Source organism: Hemicordylus capensis, chromosome 2, assembly GCF_027244095.1.
Source record: "Hemicordylus capensis ecotype Gifberg chromosome 2, rHemCap1.1.pri, whole genome shotgun sequence".
Classification (NCBI taxonomy): Eukaryota; Metazoa; Chordata; class Lepidosauria; order Squamata; family Cordylidae; genus Hemicordylus; species Hemicordylus capensis.
In genome coordinates, this window is record NC_069658.1 from 365,397,164 (window position 1) to 365,405,943 (window position 8,780).

Sequence of the window (8,780 nt, forward strand, 5' to 3'; positions counted from 1 at the left end):
GGGGTGTTGGCTATTTTGCTGAGGCAAGAATCAGATCAGGGCTGTTCTGCTGTCTCTGCTGGGTTGCTCCTGCAAATTACCCCCTAATTTGGCTATTGGGGGAGAGCTGCCATTCTTTGTCAGACAGTATGTGCCAGTTTCAAGGATGACACTCCAGCTCTCAATGTCAAACAGATACTTGGACTCTGACATAGGCACGTGTGACATTGAGGCCTGCGACAAGCAAGGCAAGGGCTGCCAAACTGTAAGTGACACCATAACCTCATGTTTGTCTCGGGCATATGTCGAGTTTCTTATGGGGATGGGGCTGCATGGCAAGTGCAGGGTTTTAGTCATTGTGCCGGGGGGCGGGCGGTGCGGTTAGTGAGCAGGTCACTCAGCTATGCACCCAGCTGACTCTTCCACTCTTCCACACGCCCATCAATCTTCTGCTCAGAGTGCTTCTGAAGGTTGGCTCATCCGATACCTTTCACTAAGTAAGCTTCCTGACAGGAATGTTATGAGGACATCCAAACCAAAGGCTGCAGTCCTGTTCCAATTGAAGGCAATGGCAAGTCACTCTGTGTGAGCTGAATGGAGCAGGATTATAGCCAAAGCCTATGAATATCAGAAGAGCTATATAAAAGATTGATAACAATAATTGTTCTTTCTGTTGGGGGTTGTAATTTTTATCCCCCAGTTCATTAACGGAGCACTAAAGAAGCTACCCACTCCAGTTACACAGTAGTGTGCAGAGTTTAGTTGTTGCAACTATTTAGAGAAAACACATGGAGATTCTTGTAGAATAAAATACTCAGTAGATTTATTGGTGAAGTACACTTTTGGATAGGAGAGAGACCTAATCCTTAATCTAAAGAACTACATAGTGAATAGGTGTGTGGGGGTGGGGAAAGAGAGATGTTTCCATCTGCTCTCTAAAAGGAAAGGAAGGGATTCTGACTCAGCACAGGAAATACCGGAAGAGTCATATCAGGGGTCATAGAGTAGAGACTGGCAGAATAGCTAGGGAGACCCTTATCTCTACTTCCAATGCCCCTAGTGGTCATTAGGAGAGTTGGTGCAAAAGGTCGATGGACTGGAACTCCAAAACTTACGTGCATATTTACTTGAGACACAAAGGAGGTAAAACAGTTTTGTACATTTTACTACACTGACTTCTGACAGTCAAACAGAATAGCCATTGGATTAAGCAGCTTTTGAGTCTCACCATCAGGCTCTCCTTCAGGCATTTTTTTTTTAATAGGAAGTGAAATGAATGAAATGGTTATTCTCCTTGTCTTGGCAACTGCTGCCATATAACTGTCAAAACTTGCCCCCTACCAGCCCATCTGCCCCATGGGCATATGTACCTTGCTTGTGCTCCAAAACAGCGACCCCACTCTCCTGGGGTCACTGGAAATCGGGGCTCCCCTCTTCCGTGATTCCCCATGATGGCAGATTTGCATACAGCACAACACCAAACCAAACCTGGGAACTTTGAATGGGTTTACAGATCTGTCCATGCCCCCAGTGTTACCCCATCCGCAAATGCAGCCAGGATCTGCCACATAGAGTGTCAAAATCTCCTTTGGGTACATGCAAGACTGGAAGAGAGGGGTTGCAGTGCTTCTGTTTTATCTTTTGCCATGGAGAGCTGGGGGTCCCACAGAAGCAGGGCCCCCATTGTTGGGTGAACAAGCAGTCCGATGGGGGACCTACTGTAAGGGTTACAACCACATGGTCCTCCCCAGTAGTCTGGCAATCTCATGAGAGGGATAGCCCATGGGCAGCAAGCTGCCAGAGGAGTAGGTTGAGTCTGCATGGACTTTGACAGGGTGATCCCTCACAACAGCATCCTAGGTCATGACAAGACAGACCTCCCAGGATCCTTTGCCCTCCCTCATATACATATCCTCTCCTAAGAAGCCTTCTTGTTCCTTTTCCTGCGTAACAGGGAAATAGTGCCACCCAGAACCCCCCACCCCAAATCGTGCTTGTGCGTAACTGTTTAGGTGCAGAGCTCTTTGGAGGGCGGCAGTGCCATCGCTTTCTGAAGAAGCACTGGCAGGACATGGCATTTAAAGGGATTTAAATGCCCTTTCCATGCCAGGGGCAGGCTGATGGCTCAAAAAATGCACAATCACGCTCAGCACGCCCCCTTCCAGATTGTGGCCACTCCGCTGACATGCTGACACTTACCCACAGTCTGGCCATGGAGCTTGCTGGGATCAGCCTTGGCAACCAAGCTGCAGAGAGGGGCTCCCCTCCTCTGGAACCGGAGGTTGGCGGACCATGGTTGGAAAAATGTCTGTGGTGTGATTTGCATTTTAAGATTGAAACCATGGGTTCACCAACCTCCAGTTTAATGTTATGTCTGAATTTGGCCAGGGTTTCTCACCTTGGTGAGAACTATGCCTGGAAATAATATATTTGTAGAATACTTAGGATTTCTGTTGTCCTTGTTGCTGTATTTATTCATTCATTTATATACTTATTGGCTCACATCCTGTGCAATATTCTGCAGGCATTTGCACACCGTGGGCACTGCTGCATCTTCCAAACACAAGTTGTGCTAGAATACACTTGTGCAAATGCTGAAATCACACAAGGGAGTTGTGCTATCATGTAGCCATTGGAAATAAAGTGCAATTTTAGTGTTGCACAAGTGCGCTTTAGTGCAACTTGCATTTGGAAGACATAGCAGTGCCCATGGTGTGCAAAACTCCCACAGAATGCTGCACAGTATGTGAGTCATTATTTATTAATCATAATAATAATACTTAATGATAATCAATCAATCAAGTTTCCAAAATGGCCCAAAACAGTAGCAAATTTTGCCCCTCCTCAAATTTTGCCACCCCTCTCTGTGGGCAGTGGCAGCTGCAGCAAGGTTGGCGTGGGCAAGAAGAAAGTCGAACTTTCTCCTTGCAGGAGGCGGAAAGGCAAACCATTTTTGTTTAAGGTAAAAGGGCAGCAAAAGCCCTTATGCCTATGAGTGGCAAAAAGCTTAATCCACCCCTGGTTGTTGCTTACTGGTCAGCAAAATACACTCTGCACAGGTTCAGAAACACTTGCTCATTTTTAAAAAGTTGAGCTCTTCTAGCATTGAAAATGGGTTCTCTGAGATTTGAGTCCTGGTGAGTGAGCTCTGCTTCAAATTAAGTCTCTCTCTCTCACTCAGCAGTGATTCAGCTCCCCTCCTTCCTCTCAGTCTTCATCAGATGGGAGGAGAGGGCCAAATAACATAGAAATTAGCAAAGTATTAACAAACTCTGTTCCTTCTCATACTGAAGTTCAGAGATAGACTCTTTCTCTAGTTGTGATCTGCAACTTTATGCAACTTATGCTGCCAACCAGGGGCGTAGCTATAATTGAGCGAAAGGGTTCAAAGAACACGGGCCCCCAGCTCCTGAGGGCCCTCCAGCTCCACCTCTCCCACCAGATGCTCCTCTCCACCAGAAGCCCAGAAGTGGGTCATGTAGGCAATGAGCCTTCTCTTGCTGTTGCTTCCCAGCAACGGGAGTAGCATATTGCCATTGTGACTAATACTGCTGTTGGAGATCCCTCTATTGATATAATATACTCAGGAACTTCCTGAGAGTGACGACAACGACGACGACTACTACTACTACTACTACTTCTCCTTCTTCTTCTCCTTCTCTTCCTCCTTCTCCGAATCCGAATCTGCATGCTTCTAGCTTTCTCTGTCTGAGCACCATGCTTTTATAGGTCTCTCTCTGACCAACATGTATTTATTTTATTTATTTAACATATTTCTATACTGCCCAAAACTTGTGTCTCTGGGAGGTTAGATGTAGCCAGAAGTTAGATATAGGTCCTTTCCTATCGTCATGTACTTCTGAATAAAGTAGTAGACCTTACATGAATCTCCATGCTTATCATTTATAAGCTGTTGCCCCTGATACCCTGTTAACTTCTGCTGTAATGGGAGCGAGTTAGCTTCCAAGATACTCTGCTATATAAGTAATTACTCCCAACAAGGGTTATGGGCCCAGCCCCTAACAGGGTTTTTGGGACTCAAATCTGATCTCAGGATTTATATAGGCACATGGTGCAGCGGGAAATGACTTGACTAGCAAGCCAGAGGTTGTCGGTTCAAATCCCTGCTGGTATGTTTCCCAGATTATGGGAAACTCCTTTATCGGGCAGCAGTGATATAGGAAGATGCTGGAAGGTATTATCTCATACTGTGTGGAAGATGGCAATGGTAAACCCCTCCTGTATTCTACCAAAGAATACCACAGGGCTCGACAGCACACTTTACTTTACTTACTTACAGTAACAAAGAGACAGCATAGATTCCAGCCAGATTACCCTCAGCATTCTTGAGCTGGATAGCTCAAACTACAGCAACTAATCATTTCAGATAAAATCCTATCTGATGAGCCAAGGACTCAACAAAGTTCTGAAGGACACACAAAGACCCAGTGAGCAACAAGCAGATGCAAGAATACTTTGGGATTCTTAAAAGAAGAAAGCTCTTGGAATCCTTGGGATGCATGTAAATCCAAAAATATATACTCATTTTCTGAGTGTGGAATTGGCCAGTGAAGTTTGGAAAATGCTGGATGACCTTTATAATCATAAGAGCCCCAACGATACAGTTTTTCTCATTCAAAATCTCTGCAGCATGAAGCTAAATGGGAGACAAAATCCCACTGAACACATAAGCCAAATCCAGGATATGGGAAAAGAGCTTAAAGATTTGGGGGCAGATCTCAGTGAGGCTGCAATTGTGGGGTTCATCTAAACTCAATACCTGAAAGTTATCAAGCTTTGAAAAAGGCAATTAAAGTATCAGATGTATCTATACATTTAAAATATATCTCTGGGCGCTTGGCTGAATATTTTCGTAGAAAGCAAGAAATGGCTTCTCCTCTTGGAGATCATGTTACAGCATCTCACTCAGAGAACACAGAACAAAGGTGTTTTCTGTGTAGAAGCAGGAACCAGTTGTATGGTAATTGCCTTGATAAGCCTGGAAAAGCTGCTACTAACAGAGACAAGACAAAAGGAGAGACAAAGAGGATTAAGATTGTTGATGCTACAAGCCATCAGAATTCCATACCAGGAAAGTCTCATAAACAAAAATACATAAAGGGCAGACCCAAGCTTAAAAATTATAATAACATTGAAACCAATAAAACTGTATTTTGCATAGATTCTGGAGCAACACAAAATCTTTTGAAAAATATTGAACTGTTTACAGAGTTGGCTAAGGATTACAGAGTACTGATTTGTCTCACAGATGGTAGAAGTTGTTTTGTTCAGGGGAGAGGTGTAGCAAAAGTGCATTGTAAGCTACCATATGGACAATGTGTAGCTGTTACTATTAAGGATGCATTATTTGTGGCATCATTGGAGAATAATTAGGTTTCTGTGAAATATGGAGTTGAAAAAGGATGAAGAGTTGTGTTCAAAGACAAGCATTGTTATATTACAAATGGAGATGATTTGATTATTTCTGCAACTCTAAGAGAGAGTGGATTGTTTGAATTGGACTCTATAAATGATAGAACAACTCTAGCAACAGGGTGCAACCACAAGTCATGTGACCTGGTTTGTCACATAATATAAGAGAATCACCACTTTAAAAGGTGTCTCTTTGCTCAGTTAGCAGGGGTAAGATTAGTCGCCTGGCCACTGAGACTTGTCTCGGTGAGCAAAGAGGCACCTTTTAAAAGTGGTGATTCTCCTTATTGAGGAGGGGAAGAGCAACTGGCCCTATCCAGCCCCAGCACAGCACAGCACCAGCACCAGCTTGGATGGCTTTAAAAGGGGATTAGACAAAGTCATGGAGGACATGGTTATTACTCTGGTGGCAATAAGCCACCTCCAGCCTCATAGGCAAGATGCCTCTAAATACCAGTTGCAGGGGAGCAACAGCAGGAGAGATGGCAAGCCCTCACCTCCTGCCTGTGAACTTCTTGGAGGCATCTTGTGGGCCACTGTGTGAAACAGGATGCTGGACTAGGTAGGCCTTGGGCCTGATCCAGCAGGGCTGTTCTTATGTTCATATCCCTCCACTGGCTGTTGCTGGTGTCTATCTTATGTTTCCTTTTAGACTGTAAGCCCTTTGAGGACAGCGATCTATATTTATTTACTTTTATTTCTCTGTGTAAACTGCTTTGGGAACTTTTGTTGAAAAGTGGTATATAAATATTTGTCTTTGCTGTCCTCCTCCTCCATGAATTTACCCCCTTCTAAAACTACCTAGTCTAGCGGCCATTGCAATGTCTCGTGAAATCCACAAATTATGTGCTGTGTGAAGCACTTCTTTTGTCTATCCTGACTTTCTTGCCAGACAGTTTAATTGGTTTACCTTGGGTTTTAGTATTATGGAAGAGAGAGAGAAACGAGAGCCAGTGTGGTGTAGTGGTTAGAGTGCTAGACTAGGACTGGAAACCCGAGTTCAAATCCCCATTCAGCCATGATACTAGCTGGGTGACTCTGGGCCAGTCACTTCTCTCTCAGCCTAACCTACTTCACAGGGTTGTTGTGAGGAGAAACTCAAGTATGTAGTACACCGCTCTGGGCTCCTTGGAGGAAAAGCAGGATATAAATGTAAAAATATAAATATAAATAAATAAATAAACAAACTTCATTCTATCCACTTTCTCTATACCATGCCTGCTGGACTAAACTAAAGAGCCTCAAATATGTTACCCTTTCCACATATTATTTCCACATATTATTCCACTGATTATTTTTGGTTGCCTTTTTCTGGAATTTTTCAAGCTTCACAACACCTTTTCTATGTTTACAGGAACAGAATGAACCCTTAAAAATCATTAAGAGAGCAGGGCAATGTTTTGCACTATAGACCAAATTTGAGGGGGGAAACCATAAGAAGGATGCAAATCATTTTAGGCAACTTGCCCGGATTTTTGTACCACATGGAGTTGTGCATGTTTCCATGTCTGCATGCATTAAATGATGGGGAAGGAAATTCCAGTTAGATCCCCTTAGTCAGAGACTTAATGATCAAACAGGGCCTGTTTTTCTCTGCAGTTTCTTCAGTAGTAAAATGGGACTATTACACTGACAGCATACCCCCCAACATTTGATGGAGACATGCTTTTAGCACCTCACACTAAGAATCACTCTCTGAGCGCACCCACCTATAAGTTTGTTTGTCACATTTATATCCTGCCCTATATAATTCAAACAAACATTCAAGTAAAACTCAAAAATCATATAAAAGAGATTACCATAACTAAAACTTTAAAACATCATAAACGAAAAGCCTGATAAAAACAGGTATGTTTTCAAAAGTCATTTAAAAACTATCAGAGTTGGGGAGATTCAGATGTAATTTGGAAGTGTGTTCCAGAGCCTTGTGGCAACCTTAGAGAAGGCCCAGTTTGGGGTTGCCACCAAGTGAGCTGGTGGCAACCACAACCAAACCTCCCCCAATGATCTAAATAGGTGTCAGGGTTCATGAAGAAGAAGTGCTCTCTTATACACCCTGGGGCCAAGCTGTTCAGGGCTTATAGGTAATAAATAGCACTTTGTATTCTGCTTGGAAACTAATTGGCAGCCAATGTAGTTCTTTTTAAATAGGAGTAATGTGGTTTCTACAGGTGGGCCCAGAGACCAGCCTGGCTGCCGCATTCTTCAACAATAGCAGTTCCTGAGCTATGTACAAAGGCAGCCCAATGTAGAGTGCATTGCAGTAGTCAAGCCTGGATGTTACTAGCATATGCATAGGTTGACTCAGCCTTCCATCCTTCCGAGGTCGGTAAAATGAGTACCCAGAATGTTGGGGGCAATATGCTAAATCATTGTAAACCGCTTAGAGAGCTCCGGCTATAAAGCGGTATATAAATGTAAGTGCTATTGCTATTGCTATATGCATCACTGTCTTTAAGGTCATTTGTCTCAAGAAATGCACATCACTGGCTTAGCTGAAGCTGATAAAAAGTACTCCTGGCGTTTATATATGATTACAGCAGCTAGGATTATATATGCATCTAATTGGCATACTTTGGAGATTCCTTCCTTAAATGGTTGGTTTTTGAAAGTGTGGGACTATGCTTCAGTTTAAAAAGTCTCGGCTTATGTACATGGTATCACTACTGAATCATTCATGTCTGTTTGGGAACCCTTTATAAATTATAATATCTGTTATGGTCAAACTTTGTTCCCATTTTCTGGATTTGACTTACAATGTTTTTGATGTGTAGCTTACAAGAAGCTGAATAGATTAGATTTTACAATTTTAAGAGTCTGAATTTCTTTTGCTCTATCTTGTTTTAGATATTTTTTCTTTACTGCTGTAATTAATTAGAAAAATGAGGTTTTCCATTACAAAAAATGATTTGTTTTGTATTGTCTTTACAGTGATTTGTCTTTGTCTTCTTTGGTTTAATTCTCAATAAAATTTCTTTTCTTTTTTTTAAAGTACTCCTGGCCCCTGCCTCAACCTGAGATATCTGGGAGAGGTTTGCGTCCAAAAGTACTCCCAAGTGACATACCTGATCTTTCAGGTGAAGTGTAACCCCATTCAGAAGAGGCAGATCTAAAACCACACCCTATGGTCGAGCCGTACATCTTGGGCTGGTTCGGGCCCAGTTTGGGGGTGCCGAGTGGCATTCAACTCATTTTTTAAAAGATTTGACTTACCACCACTGAGGGCTGTGGAGGTCTTGGGGGATGCTGTGGTGACAACAGTGGGATCTCAGGCAGCTCCCACTCCCCCTGCCAGCCTCCCCTCCAGTCTCCCCAGGCCATTTTGGCCCATCTTGAGGCCATTTTGGTTCTCTGTGCACACACAGTGG